Raw genomic sequence first — 24,888 nt, 5'->3', positions numbered from 1 at the left:
TTGTCTCCTGTGTTGGGCAGAATAGTTGACCCTCTTGCCCCTCCAAATGTCCACATCCTAATCACCAGAGCCTCTGAATATTACCTTACATGGCAAAAGGGACTTTGCCGATGTGATTAAATCAAAGATATTAAAATAGGGAACTTATTCTGGATTATCAGGTAGACCCAGTATAATCACAAGGATCCTTTATAGACGGAAGACGAAGGCAGAAGATTCAGGGAAGAAGAATCCGTGTCAGAGTTAGAGTGATTTGATGTGAGAAGGAGTCAATGTGCTGTTCAGGCTATGAAGATGGAAGAAGAGCCAAGGAATACTGGCATCTAAAAAGAAGCTGGAAAACATAAAGGGATTGTCTCCTAGAGCCAGCAGAAAGGCTTTTAGCCCAGTAAGATCTGGTTCAGATTTGTGAGCCCTAGAATTGTAAGATAATAAGTTTGTGTTGTTTTAAGGCACTAAGGTAGTGGTAATTAATAAAGCATCAATAGGAAATGAGTGTACCTCCCCAGCTGAAGACCAATTTCGTAAAGCTCATAGTGTCCAGAGTAGTGTGGGATGGGAACATAAATGAAAAAATTGGGTTTACTGAGGGTTCCAGCAGAGAGGCACAGCAACTTGTAATTTGCCCTTTATAGTGAAGAAGAGGAAATCAGAGTTAGCTACAAGCCAGGTCTCTTTCTAAATGTGGATTTCCATTACAATATAAATTGAAAATACTGGGGAAATTCCCTATCTCACTGCCCGGGAAAGATGCCAACAGGCCATAAATTCACCTATACTCCAGTCAGGTTTTCCCCCTAAGTGTCCTTGCCTCCCTTACTTACTGCTAATTTACAAGATCAGTAATAATCACTATCATGCACTGGGTGCACAGTCTGTGTCAGGCATTGTGCTAAAGGTTTTGTACACATTATCATATTTAATCCTCACAAAATTCCCATGGTGGTAAAAAGAAATGTGGTACCTTGTTTTTCAAAGTTCAGGTCATGAGTCTCAGTGGAAATTGAAATCAGTTTGGTGAGGATTGACAAGGAATTTTTTTTTTTTTTTTTGCGTACATGGGCCTCTCCCGTTGTGGAGCACAGGCTCAGCAGCCATGGCTCACGGGCCCAGCCGCTCCGCGGCATGTGGGATCCTCCCGGACCAAGGCCTGAACCCGTGTCCCCTGCATCGACAGGCAGACTCCCAACCACTGCGCCACCAGGGAAGCCCCGACAAGGAATTTTAAACAATAAAATACAGTAGAAAAATACCAGTGTACTGCATAAAATGAATAAGTATATTTTCATAAAATTTGGTTTCAGTTATACATATAACAAAGACTCTCAAGTTACAGGTGAGTCTTAATTGATAAAATACATATGTATTGGGTTGTGTTGTAGAACATATTTCTTTTTTTTTTTTTTTTTCTTGCGGTACGCGGGCCTCTCACAGTTGTGGCCTCTCCCCTTGCGGAGCACAGGCTCCGGACACGCAGGCTCAGCGGCCATGGCTCACGGGCCTAGCCGCTCCGCGGCATGTCGGATCTTCCCAGACCAGGGCACGAACCCGTGTCCCCTGCATCGGCAGGCAGACTCTCAAACACTGCGCCACCAAGGAAGCCCTGTAGAACATATTTCTTATAGTGGGTTACATTAAAAAACTTTTAAACCCACCAGTAAAGTGGTTAAGAGTATAGGCTCTGGCAAAAAGGTTACCTTGGTTTAATCCTAGTTCTTTGTCTTACTAGCTCTGTGATCTTGAGTGGGTTACTTGTTCTCTCACACAGTTACTTTGTCTCCTTGGGGCTCACCTCAAAGGGTCTTTTTGAGGATTAAATGGATGAATCTAAGTAAAGCAGTTTGAACGGTGCTTTAGTAGCAAACACTCAGTTACTGTTACTTTCCCAATGTTACCTGGTTAGCAAGTGGCAGAACTGGGCAGATTCCTGTTCTGTCTGATAAAGTTTAGTCTTGAGTTTGAAATCAAAGGTAATTTCAAGCTGACTTAGGTGTCCCGTCAAAACAAACAAAGAACAAAATAAGTCTGCCTTTACAATAATTTACCAGCAAATTAAAAAGATGGGAACCCTCATCTTCTCAGGAAGTTGGCCTATGTTGGCAGTCTTGTCTCTGAGAGAGTACAGGTTTCCTGTCTTGTTCTGCTCTGAGTTACAGGAGAACAATATGTGGAAGGCACTAGGTTGTCTGACATATAGAACAAACTGGTGACTCACATAAAACTTTACCGTAGGATCACCATATAAATGTTTACATCTAAAAGGAATCAGGTAAAGGAGGAAATCATGGAAGAATCTGGAGGGAGGCCTTCAGCTAAAAGTTTGTGAGATGACTGCTTTTGTTATTGGTTGTATTTGTCTTTTGTTTTTTTCTGCTCTGTTTCCTCCCTCTGCTCCAGCAGGCAGCTGAGGCATTTTATCAATTTCTTAAAAAATTTTCTGATGCTACCTGGTGTTACGTGATTTGAGTGTTGGTTGAAATATATAGCCAGGCTATACTGCTTTCACAGGCTCTGAAAATTTCAGAATTTAAGAAGCTAATGAGTTTCTTAAGTTATGCGTAAACCTTAGTTGCTGAAAATTATTCTGGGCCTTTAAACTGCTGATTTTTATATTCAGCCAACAGCCAATTTAAAAATGAATTCCATACTACCTCCAATTTGCTTGATTGTAGAGTAATTTTATATCTAGTTAAGGTTTTGTTGGAATATGTATTTCTAGATTTTACGGTTTGGAAAGTGTGTGAATCCAGCCTCTCTACCAGGATGTGGCAGGGAGTTAGCAGTGTTTTGAACCATCAGGGAAAGGAAGTAGATATATTCAGCACCCTGCCCCATCTCAACACATTCATTTTCTCATCTTAGTAGTGGTAATCTTCCATTTGTTATTTTGGTTTGAACGTTGTTTGTAGCATATGGCCCTAATGCCTTAGAGCCCTAAGTAGAAGGGAAAGTAGTGCTAATAATTCTCTGACGGAGACGTACCCCTTCTTCCCCCACTTCTTTGTTCTTGAAAGATATGATTTCTCTTTTATTATTTATTTATACTTTTTAAAAGAGCAGTTTGAGGTTCACAGCAAAATTGTGGGGAAGGTACAGGAATTTCCCTTATACTCACTGCCCCTGCACATGCATAGCCTCCTCTATTATCAGCATCCCCCGACCAGAGTGGTTCATTTATTACACCTGTTTAACGTACACTAACACATCATAATCATTCAGAGTCCATAGTTTACATCTGTTTACATGACATAGTTTACATTGCAGTTCATTCTTGGTATTACACATCTCACACCAGTCAGAATGGCCATCATCAAAAAATCTAGAAACAAAAAATGCTGGAGAGGGTGTGGAGAAAAGGGAACACTCTTGCACTGCTGGTGGGAATGTGAATTGGTACAGCCACTGTGGAGAACAGTATGGAGGTTCCTTAAAAAACTACGAATAGAACTACCATATGACCCAGCAATCCCACTCCTGGGCATACACCCTGAGAAAACCATAATTCAAAAAGAGTCATGTACCAAAATGTTCATTGCACCTCTATTTACAATAGCCAGGAGATGGAAACAACGTTAAGTGTCCATCATCGGATGAATGGATAAAGAATATATTGCACATATATACAGTGGAATATTACTCAGCCATAAAAAGAAACGAAATTGAGCTATTCGTAATGAGGTGGATGGACCTAGAGTCTGTCATACAGAGTGAAGTAAGTCGGAAAGAGAAAGACAAATACCGTATGCTAACTCATATATATGGAATTTAAGAAAAATCATGTCATGAAGAACCTAGGGGTAAGACAGGAATAAAGACACAGACCTACTAGAGAATGAACTTGAGGATATGGGGAGGGGGAATGGTAAGCCATGACAAAGTGAATGGCATGGACATATATACACTACCAAACGTAAAATAGATAGCTAGTGGGAAGCAGCCGCATGGCACAGGGAGATCAGCTCGGTGCTTTGTGACCACCTAGAGGTGTGGGATAGGGAAGGTGGGAGGGAGGGAGACGCAAGAGGGAAGAGATATGGGAACATATGTATATGTATAACTGATTCACTTTGGTATAAAGCGGAAAATAACACACCATTGTAAAGCAATTATACTCCAATAAAGATGTAAAAAAAAAAAAAAGAACACTTGAACAATTGTATTTTTTGTTTTTGTTTTTGATATTTTAGTTTAAAATTTATTTCCTGCCCCCAATCATCCATTAAGCCCCCAGGAGAAGGAAAAGTGGATGTGACTAGAAATAGAGAGAAACTTTCTTCACGACAATAGCCATGGCAAGCTTAGGCACTTTTGGTGAAATCTCTCTGTGAAGTACTGACAGAGGAATAAAAGTCAAACTGACACAGAAGTATTCCTTTTTTTTTTTTCTTTTACATCTATATTGCAGTATAATTGCTTTACAATGGTGTGTTAGTTTCTGCTTTATAACAAAGTGAATCAGTTATACATATACATATGTTCCCATATCTCTTCCCTCTTGCGTCTCCCTCCCTCCCACCCTCCCTATCCCACCTCTCTAGGTGGTCACAAAGCACCGAGCTGATCTCCCTGGGCTATGCGGCTGCTTCCCACTAGCTATCTATTTTACGTTTGGTAGTGTATATATGTCCATGCCTCTCTCGCTTTGTCACAGCTTACCCTTCCCTCCCCATATCCTCAAGTTCATTCTCTAGTAGGTCTGTGTCTTTATTCCTGTCTTACCCCCAGGTTTTTCATGACATTTTTTTTTCTTAAATTCCATATATATGTGTTAACATACTGTATTTGTCTTTCTCTTTCTGACTTACTTCACTCTGTATGACAGACTCTACGTCTATGCACCTCATTACAAATAGCTGAATTTCATTTCTTTTTATGGCTGAGTAATATTCCACTGTATATATGTGCCACATATTCTTTATCCATTCATCCGATTATGGACACTTAGGTTGTTTCCATCTCCTGGCTATTGTAAATAGAGGTGCAATGAACATTTTGGTAAATGACTCTTTTTGAATTATGGTTTTCTCAGGGTGTATGCCCAGGAGTGGGATTGATGGGTCATATGGTAGTTCTATTTGTAGTTTTTTAAGGAACCTCCATACTGTTCTCCACAGTGGCTGTACCAACTCACATTCCCACCAGCAGTGCAAGAGTGTTCCCTTTTCTCCACACCCTCTCCAGCATTTATTGTTTCAAGATTTTTTGATGATGGCCTTTCTGACTGATGTGAGATGATATCTCATTGTAGTTTTGATTTGCATTTCCCCAATGATTAATGATGTTGAGCATTCTTTCATGTGTTTGTTGGCAGTCTGTATAACTTCTTTGGAGAACTGTCTATTTAGGTCTTCTGCCCATTTTTGGATTTCGTTGTTTTTTTTTGTTGTTGTTATTGAGCTGCATGAGCTTCTTATAAATTTTGGACATTAATCCCTTGTCACTTGCTTCATTTGCAATTATTTTCCCCCATTCTGAGGGTTGTCTTTTGGTCTTGTTTATGGTTTCCTTTGCTGTGCAAAAGCTTTGAAGTTTCATTAGGTCCCATTTGTTTATTTTTGTTTTTATTTCCATTTCTCTAGGAGGTGGGTCAAAAAGGATCTTGCTGTGATTTATGTCATAGAGTGTCCTGCCTATGTTTTCCTCTAAGAGTTTGATAGTGTCTGGCCTTACATTTAGGTCTTTAATCCATTTTTAGCTTATTTTTATGTATGCTGTTAGGGAGTGATCTAATCTCATACTTTGACATGTACCTGTCCAGTTTTCCCAGCACCACTTATTGAAGAGGCTGTCCTTTCTCCACTGTACATTCCTGCCTCCTTTATCAAAGATAAGGTGACCATATGTGCGTGGGTTTATCTCTGGGCTTTCTATCCTGTTCCATTGATCTATCTTTCTGTTTTTGTGCCAGTACCATGCTGTCTTGATTACTGTAGCTTTGTAGTAGAGTATGAACTCAGGTAGCCTGATTCCTCCAGCTCCGTTTTTCGTTCTCAAGGTAGCTTTGGCTATTTGGGGTCTTTTGTGTTTCCATACAAACTGTGAAATTTTTACTTCTAGTTCTGTGAAAAATGCCAGTGATAGTTTGATAGGGATTGCATTAAATCTGTAGATTGCTTTGGGTAGTAGAGTCATTTTCACAATGTTGATTCTTCCAATCCAAGAACATGGTATATCTCTCCATCTATTTGTATCATCTGTAATTTCTTACATCAGTGTCTTATAATTTTCTTCATATAGGTCTTTTGTCTCCTTAGGTAGGTTTATTCCTAGATATTTTATTCTTTTTGTTGCAATGGTAAATGGGAGTGTTTTCTTGATTTCACTTTCAGATTTTTCATCATTAGTGTATAGGAATGCAAGAGATTTCTGTGCATTAATTTTGTATCCTGCAACTTTACCAAATTCATTGATTAGTTCTAGTAGTTTTCTGGTAGCATCTTTAGGATTCTCTATGTATAGTATCATGTCATCTGCAAACAGTGACAGCTTTACTTCTTCTTTTCCGATTTGGATTCCTTTTATTTCCTTTTCTTCTCTGATTGCTGTGGCTAAAACTTCCAAAATTATGTTGAATAAGAGTGGTGGGAGTGGGCAACCTTGTCTTTTTCCTGATCTTAGTGGAAATTCTTTCAGTTTTTCACCATTGAGTATGGTGTTGGCTGTGGGTTTGTCATATATGGCCTTTATTATGTTGAGGAAAGTTCCCTCTATGCCTATTTTCTGCAGGGTTTTTATCATAAATGGGTGTTGAATTTTGTCGAAAGCTTTCTCTGCATCTATTGAGATGACCATATGGTTTTTCTCCTTCAATCTGTTAATATGGTGTATCACATTGATTGATTTGCATATATTGAAGAATCCTTGCATTCCTGGAATAAACCCCACTTGATCATGGTGTATGATCCTTTGAATGTGCTGTTGGATTGTGTTTGCTAGTATTTTGTTCAGGATTTTTGCATCTATGTTCATCAGTTATATTGGCCTGTAGTTTCCTTTCTTTGTGACATCCTTGTCTGGTTTTGGTATCAGGGTGATGGTGGCCTCGTAGAAGGAGTTTGGGAGTGTTCCTCCCTCTGCTGTATTTTGGAAGAGTTTGAGAAGGATAGGTGTTAGCTCTTCTCTAAATGTTTGATAGAATTCGCCTGTGAAGCCATCTGGTCCTGGGTTTTTGATTGTTGGAAGATTTTTAATCACAGTTTCAATTTCAGTGCTTGTGATTGGTCTGTTCATATTTTCTGTTTTTTCCTGATTCAGTCTTGGCAGCTTGTGCATTTCTAAGAATTTGTCCACTTCTTCCATGTTGTCCATTTTATTGGCATAGAGTTGCTTGTAGTAATCTCTCATGATCTTTTGTATTTCTGCAGTGTCAGTTATTACTTCTCCTTTTTCATTTCTGATTCTATTGATTTGACTCTTCTCCCTTTTTTTCTTGATGAGTCTGGCTAATGGTTTATCAATTTTGTTTATCTTCTCAAAGAACCAGCTTTCAGTTTTATTGATCTTTGCTATCATTTCCTTCATTTCTTTTTCATTTATTTCTGATCTGATCTTTATGATTTCTGTCCTTCTGCTAACTTTGGGTTTTTTTTCTTCTTCTTTCTCTAATTGCTTTAGAGGCAAGTTTAGGTTGTTTATTCGAGATGTTTCCTGTTTCTTAAGGTAGGATTGTATTGCTATAAATTTCCCTCTTAGAAGTGCTTTTGCTGCATCCCATAAGTTTTGGGTCATCGTGTCTCCATTGTCATTTGTTTCTAGGTATTTTTTGATTTCCTCTTTGATTTCTTCAGTGATCACTTCGTTATTAAGTAGTGCACTGTTTAGCCTCCATGTGATTGTATTTTTTACAGATCTTTTCCTGTAATTGAAGTCTAGTCTCATAGCGTTTTGGTCGGAAAAGATACTTGATACAATTTCAATTTCCTTAAATTTACCAAGGCTTGATTTGTGACCCAAGATATGATCTATCCTGGAGAATGTTCCACGAGCACTTGAGAAAAATGTGTATTCTGTTGTTTTTGGATTGAATGTCCTATAAATATCAATTAAGTCCATCTTGTTTAATGTATCATTTAAAGCTTGTGTTTCCTTATTTATTTTCATTTTGGATGATCTGTCCATTGGTGAAGGTGGGGTGTTAAAGTCCCCTACTCTGAATGTGTTACTGTCGATTTCTCCTTTTATGGCTATTAGTATTTGCCTTATGTATTGAGGTGCTCCTATGTTGGGTGCATGAATATTTACAATTGTTATATCTTCTTCTTGGATCGATCCCTTGATCATTTTGTAGTGTCCTTCTTTGTCTCTTCTAATAGTCTTTATCTTAAAGTCTATTTTGTCTGATATGAGAATTGCTACTCCAGCTTTCTTTTGGTTTCCATTTGCATGGAATATCTTTTTCCATCCCCTTACTTTTAGTCTGTATGTGTCTCTAGGTCTGAAGTGGGTCTCTTGTAGACAGCATATATATGGGTCTTGTTTTTGTATCCATTCAGCCAATCTGTGTCTTTTGGTGGGAGCATTTAGTCTATTTACATTTAAGGTAATTTTCTATATGTATGTTCCTATTCCCATTTTCTTAATTGTTTTGGGTTCGTTTTTGTAGGTCTTTTCCTTCTGTTGGGTTTCTTGCCTAGAGAAATTCCTTTAGCCTTTGTTGTAAAGCTGGTTTGGTGGTGCTGAACTCTCTCAGCTTTTGCTTGTCTCTAAAGCTTTTAATTGCTCCATCAAATCTGAATGAGATCCTTGCTGGGTAGAGTAATCTTGGTTGTAGGTTCTTCTCCTTCATCGCTTTAAATATGTCCTGCCAGTTCCTTCTGGCTTGCAGAGTTTCTGCTGAAAGATCAGCTTTTAACCTTATGGGGATTCCCTTGTGTGTTATTTTTCCCTTGCTGCTTTTAATATGTTTTCTTTGAATTTAATTTTTGACAGTTTCATTAATATGTGTCTTGGCATATTTCTCCTTCGATTTATCCTGTATGAGACTCTGTGCTTCCTGGAGTTGAGTAACTATTTCCTTTCCCATATTAGGGAAGTTTTCAACTATAATCTCTTCAAATATTTTCTCAGTCCCTTTCTTTTTCTCTTCTTCTTCTGGAACCCCTATAATTTGAATGTTGGTGCGTTTAATGTTGTCCCAGATGTCTCTGAGACTGTCCTCAGTTCTTTTCATTCTTTTTTCTTTATTGTGCTCTGCAGTAGTTATTTCCACTATTTTATCTTCCAGGTCACTTATCCATTCTTCTGCCTGTTATTCTGCTATTAATCCCATCTAGAGTATTTTCAATTTCATTTCTTGTATTGTTCATCGTTGTTTGTTTCATCTTTAGTTCTTTTAAGTCCTTGTTAAATGTTTCTTGCATTTTGTCTATTCTATTTCCAAGATATTGGATCATCTTTACTATCATTATTCTGAATTCTTTTTCAGGTAGACTGCCTATTTCCTCTTCATTTGCTAGGTCTGGTGTGTTTTTATCTTGCTCCTATATCTGATGTGTGTTTTTCTGTCTTCTCATTTTGCTTATTTTACTGTGTTTTGGGTCTCCTTTTTGCAGGCTGCACATTCGTAGTTCCCTTTGTTTTTGGTGTCTGTCCCCAGTGGCTAAAGTTGTTTCAGTGGGTTGTGTAGGCTTCCAGGTGGAGGGCAGTAGTGACTGTGTTCTGGTGGATGAGGCTGGATCTTGTCTTTCTGGTAGGCAGGTCCACGTCTGTTGGTGTGTTTTGGGGTGTCTGTGGACTTACTATGATTTTCGGCAGCCTCTCTGCTAATGGGTGGGGTTGTGTTCCTGTCTTGCTGGTTGTTTGCCATAGGGTGTCCAGCACTGTAGCTTGCTGGTCGTTGAGTGATTCTGCGTGCTGTTGTTGAGATGGAGATCTCTGGGAGATTTTCGCCATTTGATATTACGTGGAGCTGGGAGGTTTCTTGTGGACCAGTGTCCTGAAGTTGGCTCTCCCACCTCAGAGGCACAGCACTGACTCCTGGCTGCAGCACCAAGAGCCTTTCATACACACATCCAGGTACGTGGGGACTTTCTTCCCTTTTGGGAGGTCTGAGGTCTTCTGCCAGTGTTCAGTAGGTGTTATGTAGGAGTTGTTCCACGTGTAGATGTTTCTCTGGGCGGCGGGCGCAGGTGCCCGTTTGCGGGCTGCTCTGGGCTCCCGGCTCCCGGCGGCGCGGAGCGGCGAAGGAACCAGGAGGGCTGGCGGCCGGTCTGGGAATGTGGCGGCCGCGCAAGAACGGCCCATGGCCCTCACTTACCGCTCCAGTGCAGCCGTGACACGGGCCCATGCCCAGCACCCTCGGGTTCCGCCACAGCCGCTGGACACGCCGCCGACCCGCACGGCTAAGCAGAGCTGGGCTCAGGCGGCAGCCCTCCCGCTCCAACTAACTCCCCAGAAGTATTGCTTGGTGTGCATTTCCAGGCTCTGCCTTCTTTCTCATCTCTTGGTGGCAGGTTGAGGAAAAGGAGAAAAGGTTAAACTTTTGAATAAACCGGCAGAATAAGCTTATAACATCCCCTCACTATCTCTGCATAGGTTGTAGTCTCTGCAGCACTACATAAGCTTTGCCCAAAGTAATGAACAGTTGAAAGTCAAATGTAATACTTCACCAAACAACTTAAAAATGCTTGCGCACTGGAAAGGATTAAGTTGCAGAGAACACAAATGGACCCAGAGCAACTTTTGCCAAAAGAGAATATTGTGCTAAATGTACAGCCATAGCTCTTTTCCATATGAAGAAACAGTCAGAAGGATAAAAGAACTTGGTCAAAATCACACAAGTAAGTAGGACAGAATCTGGTCCGTGTGTCGGAAGGGTTGTGTTCTTTAACCAGCAGGCTAGCTTTTCTCAAATCTGATTCATGCATAGAATAACTAAACACCTCTGTTTGCCTTGAATATTCCCTGTTTATACGTAGGGCTGCTGCAGTTTCTCATATTGCCCACTTTGACTCCCAAAAGCAACTGAGAATACACAATAATTTGGTCATTCTATCCATGGACCACTGTGGTGGGACTGCCCAGGAAGCTTATTAAAAGTGCAGCTTCCTGAGCCCTACTCCACATCTAGATAAGTTTTCTTAGGGTTGGCTCAAGAATCCAGGTACAAGTCTTTTTAAGTGCTTTTGTGGAACCCCCCAGGTGAGTCTCTCACTCTCGTAGTTAATAAACCATTTATTCTGCCTCCCCCAGATGCCCAGCCACGTCCTATTAAGGTAGAAGTTCCCCCACCCCATCAGAGGGTTGCTCGCAGCCAAGTAATCTCTGGAGCCTTGGAGAATCTGAATGGTCTCATGCTGGCCCATCTGCCATGACAAAGCTCCTCCAGAGCATTCCCCTTCTCATTTTACATTCTACCACTCCCAAAGGCAGTCTGCTCCAATGGGGCCTGACTTCGTGTGTCCTAACGTGCACCTGCTGATTCAAGCAGTTTAGGAATAGAAGGTGCTGTGGTTTTCAACCAGGGTGGCCCAACCTCTAAAATGGTAGTCAAAGCAGTCTCTACCTCCTGGGCACATCGCCTCTGCAACAGCCCCAGTAAACGAATGTCCCATCTATGCTTTTTCAAAGTCGGCAACAAGGAGTCCCCTCCTAAAGAAGGTTGTCTCTCATTGCCACACTATCAAAGGCTGCCCCAACTGTTCCTTACTGTGGGCCTGATCAGGCTGACGGCAGAGTTGTCTCTTTCCTTCTCTGAGCCAGCCCAAATCGTCTTAGAAACACCTCTTCACACTGTTGACCATGTTTTTCAATGGGAGCTGCTGCTGGGTCTTTATCTCATCCTTTCATGGTGGAGAGAGAGGATTCTAATGATTTTTACTTCTAGGGGAGAGGGGAGTGTAATGATTATGTTGTCATTTTCTATTATGTCCTTTTGTCATGAATTTGTTTTCAATTTCATGTTAAAATGGGCCCACCATTTCCACTTTGTGAGATCATTCAGCACCCTCATTTTGCACCTTTAACATCACTCTCAGTATCACTTGGAAATATTTGAAATGGCATGAGCTTGTCCTCACATTCCTATTAGCTGTAAATCTGGAGCCCCGACATGAACCTAACCATTGAGCAGAACACCTCTCCACTACCTGTGTAACACTGGGTAGGCCCCTTAACCTCTTGGTTTTTTTAAGTCCTCAGTTGTAAAAATGTGAGGGTGCTATGAATTTATATTTGGGGCACGACAAGGTCGAGAAGAGTGTGTCTTTTCCTTTATTCTTCCAAACTGGAATGTCTTCCCTCTCTTCCGCATGGGTCCAAATCTCACTTGTCCTTCAGGCCGACTGCCAAGGAGCCTTCCCTGATTCCCCAGGCCACACAAATCTCTGCCTCTTAGGGTCAGTGCCATACAACCTAGCTGTCTCTTACGTTAATCTTGTCTCTCAAGCCAAACTCAGAATATGGGTCTCTCTTGCCCTCCTGTGGCCCCTTGCGGCTGTGCCAGCCCACCGGCACGCCCCACGTGGGGTGTCTACTACACTAGGGCATGGGTGGGGAGGCCCAGGGTGAGGGGCGAGGCAGAGTACCTTTGCCTCTACCCTGTTCTCCTCCACAAAACTGTCCCTCCTCCTCAAGCCTGCCCCTCAAGTCAAAGGTTCCATATATGACCTCACTGGGTAGTGATGCCGTCACAGGCATTCTCAGAGTTTCCATGGCAGCATAACTGTGCAAACGGGCTGCACTCAGAGAAACTTCTCTACCAGTTCTCCACCAGATACCAATCTTTTTGGCTGTCTGTGTGAGAATGTGTGACCGGATAGTGTATGTGTACTCTAACCTGTGCTCTGTTCCCTGGGTGGGCAGTGCAGCAGGTACACCCAGACAGGGCAACTCTACATGAGATATGATACACACACAACCTCACCTGGCTGGCACATGTTCCTGTGGGGGTTGCCAACTACGTACAGCTGAGCACTTTCCCAGATGTAAGTAATACCGGTGACCTGGGACGCCTTCAGGGACGCACAGTTCTCACTGCTGAGGACAAGTGAAAGGTCATCCCTGGACAAGTGTGCAGGACGGTTCTGAGCTTTATAAATGTAGCCTTACCCTTTGGGCTACAGGATGCTTCCATTCAGACCCTTTCCTGATTGGCCTCTTAACAAAAGACAAGTGCATTTTTGTTGGCAAATTGTAAATGGAGCGGTTTGAGGAACAGGGCCACTCTTGAACCGCACCTTCAAACCCAGGCACCACTGTGCTATCATGGAGAAATCTATATCAGTCCCCTCAGACACATCCCTTACTGAGTTGCTGAGTACTAGGGGAGAGGGTGTTGCCATATTGATGGGAAGACCATAAGAACGAAGGGGGGGGGGTGATGAAGTGCTAATGAGACTGGAGGGCTGAGGAGATGGTGTCCCAGGAGGCTGGGTTGATGTGAGCCTAGACTTGTACCCAGAACCCGGTTCTGAGTCTCCTGATCACTCTGCCTCAGTATTTGTCCTTGTTCTAATCGACATAAAAGTATTAGACAGCTAGAGTTCAGTGTGGTTGAAATAGGCAGTATAAATGGGGCCCAAGAGGGGTTGCCAAGGTGGGCAGGGTTCTTAACAAATTTATATTAGATTATTTTTTTCCAAAACTTGAAAGACATTTCCATGAAAGCCTCAGAAGTGACAGACTGCAAGAAATGTTTTCTCTGTTGTGGAAGGGAGAGATGGAGAGGATCATGATTGCAATTACTTTCGGGTTCTACTGTTTTCCCTGGGAACGGTGAAGAGACTTCCTCATCTGCTGCAGCCCTAGGCTCTAGGGATTGCTTTTGCAGCCAGTGTCCCTTCTCTAGGGACTCATAGAGATGATGGGCCAAGGCTGTGTTTTGGACGTCAAGTAGATTAAAAGGTCTTCAGCCAGAAACTGGGAGAGACATGAGAGAGGGAAATTCTGGCAGGAGACTGTGCACAGCAGAAGTGACTGATCAGTTCTGATTTTCTTTGCAGCAGTAGTGCCTCCCGTTTCTCGTCCTACACCTGGTCACTACCATGTCCTGTACCACGGGTATGGAGAAACGCAGTTGGGCTGGCACGGGGAGACATACTGCCTGGTTGGTGGCTACCGGCTCTACGGGGATGTTCATTTGGCCACGCCAGCTAAGGTAGAAGCAGAGAAGCCAGTCCCCAGACGTGCTCCGAAGAGAAAGCACTCTCTGGAATGGTCGGACGAAGACCTGGGTTGCCCCAGGCCCAAAATCCGGCGATTGGAGCTTTCAAGCAGCACAGGAATACAAGGTGCTTTGATTGTCAAGCAGGGTGGCCCAACCTCTGGGCACATCGCCTCTGCAAGAGCCACAGTAAATGAATGTCCCATATTTGCTCTTTCAAGGTCGGCAGCAGGGAGTCCCCTCCTAAAGAAGGTTCTCTCTCATTGCCACACTATCCAAGGTTGCCACAAATGTTCCTTCCTGTGGGCCTCATCAGGCTAAGGGCAGAGTTGTCTCTTTGCTTCTCTGAGTCACACCATATGGTCTTAGTAACACCTCTTCACCCTGTTGACCATGTTTTTCACGGGGGCTGCTGCTGAGACTTTATCTCATCCTTTCATGGTAGAGAGAGAGAGGATTCTAATGAATTTTACTTCCACGGGAGAGGGGAGTGTTATGATTATGTTGTCATTTTCTATTATGTCCTTTTGTCATGAATTTCTTTTCAATTTCATGTTAAAATGGGCCCACCATTCCCACTTTGTGAGGTCATTCAGCACCCTCATTTTGCACCTTAACATCTCTCTCAGTATCACTTGGAAATGTTTGAAATGGCATGAGCTTGTCCTCACATTCCTATCAGCTGTAAATCCGGAGCCCCATCATGAACCTAACCATTGAACAGAACACCTCTCCACTACCTGTGTAACACTGGGTAGGCCCCTTAAGCTCCTGGTCTTTTTAAGCCCATAGTTGTAAAAATGTGAGGGTGCTATGAATTTATATTTGGGGCAGGACAAGGTAGAGAAGAGTGTGTCTTTGCTTTTATTCTTCCAAACTGGAATGTCTTCCCTCTCTTCCCCATGGAAGATGCTCCTTTGGCCACGCCAGCCAAGGTGGAAGCAGAGAAGCCAGTCCCCAGACGTGCTCCGAAGAGAAAGCACTCTCCGGAAATGCCGGACGAAGACCTGGGTTGCCCCAGACCCAATATCCGGCAATTGTAGCATGGTGCCAGGAGGCGGACCCCACAGAATCTTGCAGGTGAGCCATCCTGAAGAGAAGGCAATGGTTTAAATGCCTAAGGCAGCGAATGCCTCTTCCTGCACTGACACCCCCTCCCCCCACTGCCCACTGCCACAGATTAGAACCTGCATCGTTTTGTCTGAGCCATCCCCAGCCAGGAGCCTCCTTCTATACTAAATGGCCATAAGCCAGGAGCCTCAGAAACTGAGGTTTGTAATGAGAGTCTGCCCTGAACATCCCAGGGCTGAAGCTGGCCTGGAAGAAAACCTGACGTTCCTCTGCTTAATCCTCAGGGGCCCCTTTGTGAGCTGAAGAAAGAAAAGTCTAGAAAAAACGGATACCTGGGAGGGGAAGATGGCGGAAGAGTAAGACGCGGAGATCACCTTCCTCCCCACAGATACACCAGAAATATATCTACACGTGGAACAACTCCTACAGAACACCTACTGAATGCTGGTAGAAGACCTCAGACCTCCCAAAAGGCAAGAAACTCCCCACATACCTGGGTAGGGCAAAAGAAAAAAAGAGAAAACAGAGACAAAAGAATAGGGACGGGACCTGCACCAGTGGGAGGGAGCTGTGAAGGAGGAAATGTTTCCACACACTAGGAATACCATTCCCTGGCGGGGACTGCGGGGTAGCTCTGGAACCTCAGAGGAGAGAGCAGCAACAGAGGTGCAGAGGCAGAGCGGAGAGATTCCCACACAGAGGATCGGTGCAGACCAGCACTCACCAGCCTGAGATGCTTGTCTGCTCACTCGCTGGGGCGGGTGGGGGCTGAGTGCTGAGGCTTGGTCTTCAGAGGTCAGAACCCAGGGAGAGGACTGGGGTTGACTGCATGAGGACAGCCGGGGGGCGGCTAGTGCGCCAGAGCTAGTTGGCAGAGAGTCTGGGAAAAAGCTGGGCCTGCCAGAGAGGCAAGAGACCTTTGTTGCGGGGTGCTTGAGGAGCGGCCCGTCATAGGAGCTTCCTGCATCACACACTCACAGACAGCAGGGCAACACCTACGTGAGCACGAGCACAAGCACAAGCCGTGGCTGTTATATCTGACCCCAGAGGCTGCCGTCCACCGCTGCTACCAAGAGTCCTGTGTGCAAGGCAGGTCACTGCCCACACCTTCCCAGCAGCCTGTGGAGCCCACCACTGCCGAGGGTGCTGCGATTGGGGCCAACTTCCCCAGGAGAACGCACAGCACGGCTCAGGCTCTTGCAGCTTCATGCTGGCCTCTGCCACAGCAGGCACTCCCTGCACATCCTGATTGTGATTGCCATATCCCTCCCTCTCCCCAGCCTGAGTGAGCAAGTGAGCCCTAATCAGCTGCTGCTTTCGCACCCTTTTTCCTGTGCAGCGAACAGATGTCTGAGGGCGGCCCACTCCCAGAGGTGGGGCCAAAACCAAAGCTAAACCCCAGGGGCTGTGCAACCAAAGAAGAGAAAGGGAAATCTCCCCGTGCAGCTGCAGAAGCAGTGGATTAAATCCCTGCAATCGGCTTGGCAAACCCTGCGTCTGTAGAATACCTGAATAGACAACAAGTTTTCCCACAATTGAGGCTGTGGGCTTTGGGGACAAGTACATGTGGGAGTAAGGTCAGATCAGTCTGAGCTTGCCCCACAGTGCCCACAGTAGGTCCAGAGACCTACCTAGAAGTACTGGAGGACTTCCTGTGGAGGCAGGGATTGGCTGTGGCTCACTATGTGGGCAAGGACACTGACAGCTAAGGCCACAGGAAAATATCACTACTTTTTTTGTTGTTCAGTTGTTCTTTTTTTATTATTCTTTTAATTTTTTACTTTTTTATGCTTTTATTTTTAATATATTTCTATTCTATTTTTTTCCTATTTCTATGGTAATTTTTCATTACACTGTTTTTTCCTTGTTTGTTTTTTCCTTTCTTTTGCTTTGTTTTCATTTTATTTTTAACTACATTTTTCTATTTTTACTTTACTACTTTGTTGTTTTATATGTTTTCCTTTTGTTTTCATCTTTCATCTTTGCATTTTTTTGATTTTTGTGGGTTAGTTTTATGCTTTCATCGCCTCTTTTTAGTTTGCTTTCTGCATTTGATGTGTTTCTGGTTTTATGTGTTTTGTAGTTTTTAGTGTTTGTTTTCATTTTTGGGTTTGTTTATTGATTTGGTTGCTCTCTTCTTTGTTTTTGCTTTTTTTTCTTTTCTTTTCTTTTTGTGAGTACGTGTGTGTATGTTTCTTTATGTAATTTGTCTGTTTAGTTTTGCTTTTACCACTTGTCTTGGGGTTTTGTGTGTTCGTTTGTTTGAGTTTTTTGTTTGTTTGTTTTCTTCTTCCTTTTCTTCCACACCGTGTGGCTTGTAGGGTCTTGGTGCTCCAGCCGGGGGTCGGGCCTGAGCCTCCAAGGAGGGAGAGCTGAGTTCAGGATTTTGGACCACCAGAGAACTCCCAGCCCCATGGAATATTAATCGGTGAGAGCTCGCCCAGCAGTCTCCATCTTAACACAAAGACCTGGCTCCACCCAATGGCCAGCAAGCTCCAGTGCTGGATGCCTCATGACAAACAACTAGCAAGACAGGAACACAACCCCACCCATTACCAGACAGCCTGCCTAAAGTAATACTAAGCTCACAGACACCATAAAGCACACCACCAGAAGTGGCCCTGCCCATCAGAAGAACAAGATCTACCTCCACTCACAGAACGCAGGCACCAGTGCCCCCAACCAGGAAGCCTACACAAGCCAGTGGGGACAGACAACAGAAGTAAAAGGCACTATGACCCTGCAGCCTGCAGAAAGGAGACCCCAAACACAGTAAATTAAACAAAATGAGAAGACAGAGAAATATGCAGCAGATGAAAGAGCAAGGTAAAAACCCACCAGACCAAACAAATGAAGAGGAGATAGGCAGTCTACCTGAAAAAGAATCCAGAGTAATGCTAATAAAGATGATCCAAAATCTTGGAAAGAGAATGGAGAAAATACAAGAGACATTTAACAAGGACCTAGAAAATCTAAAGAACAAACAAACACTGTTGAACAACACAATAAATGAAATTAAAAATTCTCTAGAAGGAATCAATGGGAGACTAACTGAGGCAGAAGAACGGATAAGTGAGCTGAAAGATAGAATGGTGGAAATAACTGCTGTGAAGCTGAATAAAGAAAAAAGAATGAAAAGAATTGAGGACATCTATCATTGGACATTTAGGTTGTTTCCATGTCCTGGCTATTGTAAATAGTGCTGCAATGAACACTGGGGTACGTGTGTCCTTTTGAATTATGGTTTTCTCAGGGTATATGCCCAGTAATGGGATTTCTGGGTACAGATGAACCTATTTGAAGGGCAGGAATAGAGATGTAGAGGAAGAGAACTGACATGTAGACACAGTAGGGGAAGGAGAGGATGGGACGAACTGGGAGATTAGGTTTGACATAAATACACGACCATGTGTAAAATAGATAGCTAGTGGAAACCTGCTGTAGAGCACACGGAGCTCAGATCAGTGCTCTGTGATGACCTAGATGGGTGCGGGGAGGGGAGAAGGGTGGTCCAAGAGGGAGTGGATATAGGTATACGTATAGCGGATTCACTTCATTGTACAGCAGAAACTAACACAAAATTGTAAAGCAATTTTACTCCAATTAAAAAAAAGAATTGAGGACAGTCTCAGAGACCTCTGAGATAACATTAAATGCACCCACATTCGAATTATAGGGGCCCCAGAAGAAGAGAAAAAGCAAGGGTCTGAGAAAATATTTGAAGAGCTTATAGTCGAAAACTTCCCTAACATGAAAAGGAAATAGCCACCCAAGTCCAGGAAGCACACATTCCCGTACACGGTAAACAAGGAGAAGCACACCAAGACACATATTAAGCAAACTATCAAAAATTAAATGCAAAGAAAAAACATTAGCACATATTCCCGTACATGGTAAACACAAGGAGAAGCACACCAAGACACATACTAATCAAACTGTCCAAAATTAAATGCAAAGAGAAAACATTAAAAGCAGCAAGGGAAAAGCAATTAATAACATACAAAGGAATCCCCATAAGGTTATCAGCTGATTTTGCAGCAGAAACTCTGCAGGCCAGATGGGAGTGACCGGATATATTTTAAATGACAAAAGAGAAAAACCTACAACCAAGATTACTCTAACCAGCAAGGATCTCATTCAGATTCAATGGAGAAATTAAAACCTTTACAGAGAAACAGAAGCTAAGAGAATTCAGCCCCATCGAACCAGTTCTACAACAAACGCTAAAGGAACTTCTCTAAGCGGGAAACATGAGAGAAGAAAAGGACCTACAAAAACAAACCCAAAACAATTAAGAAAATGGTAATAGGAACATACATATAGATAATTGCCTTAAATGTGAATGGATTAAATGCGCCAACCAAAAGACACAGACTAGCTGAATGGATATAAAAACAAGACCTGTATATATTCTGTCTGCAAGAGACCCACTTCCGACCTAGGGACACATACAGACTGAAAACGAGGGGATGGAAAAAGATATTCCACGCAAATGGACCTCAAAAGAAAGCTGGAGTAGCAATACACAAATCAGACAAAATAGACTTTAAAATAAAGACTATTACAAGAGATAATGAAGGATACTACATATTGATCAAGTGATCAATCCAAGAAGAAGAAATAACAATTGTAAATATTTATGCACCGAATATAGAAGCACCTGAATACATAAGGCAAATGCTAACAGCCATAAAAGGGGAAGTCGACAGTAACATGATAATAGTATGGAACCTTAACACCCCACTCACACCAATGGACATATCATCCAAACAGAAAATAAATAAGGAAACGCAAGCTTTAAGTGACACATTAGACCAGACGGACTTAATTGATACTTATAGGACATTTCATCCAAAAACAACAGAATACACTTTCTTCTCAAGTGCACATGGAACATTCACCAGGATAGTTCACATCTTGGGTCACAAGTTAAGCCTAGGTAAATTTTAAAAAATTGAAATCATATCAAGCATCTTTTCTGACCACAACGCTATGAGACTAGATATAAATTACAGCAAAAAATCTGTAAAAAACACAAACACATGGAGGCTAAACAACACACTACTCAATAACCAAGAGATCACTTAAGGAATCAAAGATGAAATCAAAAAATACCTAGAAAAAAATGACAATGGAAACAGGATGACCCAAAATCTGTGGGATGCAGCAAAAGCAGTTCTAAGAGGGAAGTTTACAGCAATACAATCCTACCTCAAGAAGCAAGAAAAATCTCAAATAAACAACCTAACCTTACACCTAAAGCAATCAGAGAAAGAAGGAAAAAAAATACCCCAAAGTTAGCAGAAGGAAAGAAATCATAAAGATCAGATCAGAAATAAATGTAAAAGAAATGAAGGAAACAATGGCAATGATCAATAAAACTATAGACTAATTTGAAAAGATAAACAAAATTGATAAACTATTAGCCAGACTCATCAGGAAAAAAAAGGGAAAGACACAAATCAACAGAACTAGAAACAAAAAAGGAGAAGTAACAACTAACACGGAAGAAATACAAAGGATCATGAGAGACTACTACAAACAACTATATGGTAATAAAATGGACAACTGGAAGAAATGGACAAATTCTAAGAAAAGTACAACCTTCCAAGACTGAGCCAGGAAGAAATAGAAAATATGAACAGACCAGTCACAAGCAGTGAAATTGAAACTGGGATTAAAAATCTTCCAACAAACGAAAGCCCAGGGCCAGAAGCCTTCACAGGCTAATTCAATCAAACATTTAGAGAAGAGCTAACACCTATCCTTCTCAAACTCTTCCAAAATATAACAGAAGGAGGAACACTCCCAGACTCATTCTGGAGGCCACCATCACCCTGACACCAAAACCAGACAAAGATGTCAAAAAAAAGAAAATGACAGGCCAGTATAACTGATGAACATAGATGAAAAAGTCCTCAACAAAATACTAGCAAACAGAATCTGACAACACATTAAAATGATCATTCACCATGATCAAGTGGGGTGTATCCCAGGAAGGCAAGTATTCTTCAATACAGGCAAATCAATCAATGTGATACACGAAGTTAACAAACTGAAGGATAAAAACCATATGATCACCTCAATGGATGCAGAAAAAGCTTTCGATAAAATTCAACACCCATTTATGATAAAAACTCTCCAGAAAGTGGGCACAGAGGGAACCTACCTCAACATAATAAAGGCCTATATGACAAACACACATCCAACATCACTTTCAGTGGTGAAAAACTAAAAGCATTTCCTGTAAGATCAGGAACAAGAAAAGGTTGCCCACTCTCACCACTATTATTCAACGTAGTTTTGGAAATTTTAGCCACGGCAATCAGAAAAGAAAAAGAAATAAAAGGAATCCAAACTGGAAAAGAAGAAGTAAAAGTGTCACTCTTTGCAGATGACATGATACTATACATAGAGAATCCTAAAGATGCCACCAGAAAACTACTAGAGCTCATCAATGAATTTGGTAAAGTAGCAGGATACAAAATTAATGCACAGAAATCTCTGGCATTCCTATGTACTAACAATGAAAAATCAGGAAGAGAAATTAAGGAAACACTTCCATTTACCACTGCAACAAAAAGAATAAAATACCTAGGAATAAACCTACCTAAGGAGCAGAAGACTGTATGCAGAACACTATAAGACATTAATGACAGAAATCAAAGATGATACAAACAGATGGAGAGATATACCATGTTCTTGGATTGGAAGAATCAACACTGTGAAAATGACTATACTACCCAAAGCAATCGACAGATTCAATGCAATCCCAATCAAATTACCACTGGCATTTTTCACAGAACTAGAGCAAAATATTTTACAATTTGTATGGAAACACAAAAGACCCCGAATAGCCAAAGCAATCTTGAGAAAGAAAAATGGAGCTGGAGGAATCAGGCTCCTTGACTTCAGACTATACTACAAAGCTACAGTAATCAAGACAGTATGGTGCTGGCACAAAAACAGAAATATAGATCAATAGAACAGGATAGAAAACCCAGAGATAAACCCATGCACTCATGGTCACCTTATCTTTGACAAAGGAGGCAAGAATATACAATGGAGAAAAGACAGCCTCTTCAATAATTGATGCTGGGAAAACCAGACAGCCACATGTTAAAGAATGAAATTAGAATACTCCCTAACACCATACACAAAAGTAAACTCAAAATGGATTAAAGATCTAAATGTAAGGCCAGACACTATAAAACTTAGAGGAAAACATAGGCAGAACACTCTATGACATGAATCACAACAAGATCTTTTTGACCCACCTCCTAGAAAAATGGAAATAAAAACAAAAATAAACAAATCAGACCTAGTGAAACTTAAAAGCTTTTGCACAGCAAAGGAAAACATAAACAAGACAAAAAGGCAACCCTAGAATGGGAAAAAATATTTGCAAATGAAGCAACTGACAAAGGATTAATCTCCAAAATACACAAGCAGCTCATGCAGCTCAATATCAAAAAGACAAACAACCCAATCCAAAAATGGGCAGAAGACCTATATAGACATTTCTCCAAAGACGACATACAGATGGCCAATAAACACATGAAAAGATGATCAACATCACTAACCATTAGAGAAATGCAAATCAAAACTATAATGAGGGATCATCTCACACTGGTCAGAATAGCCATCATCAGAAAATCTACAAACAACCTACAAACAATGCTGGAGAGGGTGTGGAGAAATGGGAACCCTCCTGCACTGTTGGTGGGAATATAAATTGATATAGCCACTATGGAGAACAGTATGGAGGTTCCTTAAAAAAACTATAAATAGAACTACCATATGACCCAGCAATCCCACTACTGGGAATATATCCTGAGAAAACCGTAATTCAAAAAGATACATGTAGCACAGTGTTCATCGCAGCACTATTTACAATAGCCAGGACATAGAAACAACCTAAATGTCCATCGACAGATGAATGGATAAAGAAAATGTGGCACATATATACAATGAAATATTACTCAGCCATAAAAAAAGCAAAATTGAGTTATTTGTAGTGAGGTGGATAGACGTAGCGTCTGACATACTGAGTGAAGTAAGTCAGAAAGAGGAAAACAAATACTGTATGCTAACACATATATATGGAATCTAGAAAAATGGTACTGATGAACCTAGTGGTAGGGCAGGAATAAAGATGCAGACGTTGAGAATGGACTTGAGGACGCAGTGGGGGAAAAGGAGGCTGGGACATAGTGAGAAAGTAACATTGACATATATACACTACCAAATGTAAAATAGCTAGCTAGTGGAAAGCTGCTGCATAGCACAGGGAGATCAGCTCAGTGCCTTGTGAAAACCTAGAGGGGTGAGATAGGGAGGGTAGAGGGAAGGCTCAAGATGGAGGGGATATGTGAATATATGTATGCATATAGCTTATTCACTTTGTTGTACAGCAGAAACTAACACAACATTGTAAAGCATTTATATTTCAATAAAAATGTATAAAAAATATTCTCTTGCTAACCAACCTTCATGTCACTCTCATTCATCATAACAACCTCAATCCAGTTACTCCTTTTCCTCCTTCCATGGACAAAACCTCCCATATCTATTTGAGTTTGATGAATCACCTATCAACCCCTTGTAACGAGTTATAAGAAACCCACTTGACAAATGTCGATTGTTCATGGTTTACTGATAGCTCTTACTTGAAAAATGAAAACAGCAAATATTGTGCTGAATATGCAATATCAGCTCCTTTTGAGGTCCTTGTGGCTGCACCCCTACCTTTGTCCACTTCAGCCCAACAAGCTGAATGATACGCTTTTATTCAAGCATGTATTCTAGCAGAAGGTAAAATTGCAAACGTCTATACTGGTATTTGTCATGCCTTTGGAGTAGCCCATGATTTTGGAATGTTATAGAAACATGATTTCTTTACTTCCAGTGGAGACAAATTTTAAAATGGTCCTTATGTCCCAAAGTTGAGATGCCATACTCTGGCATGCAGCTTTGGCTATTATTAAAGTCCCGGGGCATTCTCTCTGGAATCCAAAGTAAAGCAGCTCACTGATATCTCTGCAAAAATGCTGCTCTTATAGGATCCACAGACCAAACCTCTCTCATGGTCCAGAAAACTACTTCCCCTAGTGACAACCTAAGAGAATTCACCAGGGAAATACAACTGGCCCCTGAAGAAGAAAAAGAAAATTGGAGATCTAAGGTCTGCTGGTATCATGAAGAAAAGAAACTCTGGTTCAGACCCAGTAACAAACTGGTCCTTCTAGAAAATTTAACATTTCTATTACTATCATACCTAAATTAAATCATTGGCCTACAGATAAAATGATAATGTTCATGAATCAATATTGGTGGGGAAACATTGATAAGGCTGCAGAAAGCGCTTATCTCGCTTGTTCCATGTGTTCTAAATTTAACCCAGGGAAACCTATCCAAACTATTCCTGGATATTTTCATTTACCCAATGAACCATCTAAGATTTGGGAAACGGATTTCATGCAATCACCCCCACTCATGAATGTGCTGCTAATGGTTTGTATATTTTCACATTGGACTGAAGTTTTTCATGAAGATATGTGACTGCTTCTTCTGTAGCTAAATCCCATTAGAAAAGGTTACTTCTAGCTGGGGAACCCTTCTTGAACTTCATAGTGATTGGAGAATGCACTTTACTTATCAAATATTTTGACAAGTCTGTATTGTCTGGCCAGTTCTGTAGCACCTTCATTGTGCTT

The 24,888-nt window shown here is 41.7% G+C and overlaps 1 long non-coding RNA gene across 3 annotated transcripts; it reads left to right on the top strand.

Annotated features, from left to right (window-relative positions):
- Positions 1-8,923: 8,923 nt before the first annotated feature.
- On the top strand, positions 8,924-23,644 carry LOC125961599 (uncharacterized). 3 transcript variants are annotated; one of them, XR_007472481.1, is made up of 4 exons: positions 8,924-10,014; positions 13,944-14,228; positions 15,011-15,181; positions 15,457-23,644. It is a non-coding gene; the product is annotated as an uncharacterized LOC125961599 (long non-coding RNA). The 3 variants fall into 3 exon arrangements; XR_007472482.1 differs by having other exon boundaries at positions 13,941-14,228; XR_007472483.1 differs by lacking the exon at positions 8,924-10,014 and adding an exon at positions 10,074-12,923 and having other exon boundaries at positions 13,941-14,228.
- Positions 23,645-24,888: the final 1,244 nt, after the last annotated feature.

Source organism: Orcinus orca, chromosome 17 (genome assembly GCF_937001465.1).
Source record: "Orcinus orca chromosome 17, mOrcOrc1.1, whole genome shotgun sequence".
NCBI classification, from domain to species: domain Eukaryota; kingdom Metazoa; phylum Chordata; class Mammalia; order Artiodactyla; family Delphinidae; genus Orcinus; species Orcinus orca.
The sequence above is the reverse complement of the archived record's forward strand: the minus strand, read 5'-3'. Positions and strand labels throughout refer to the sequence as shown.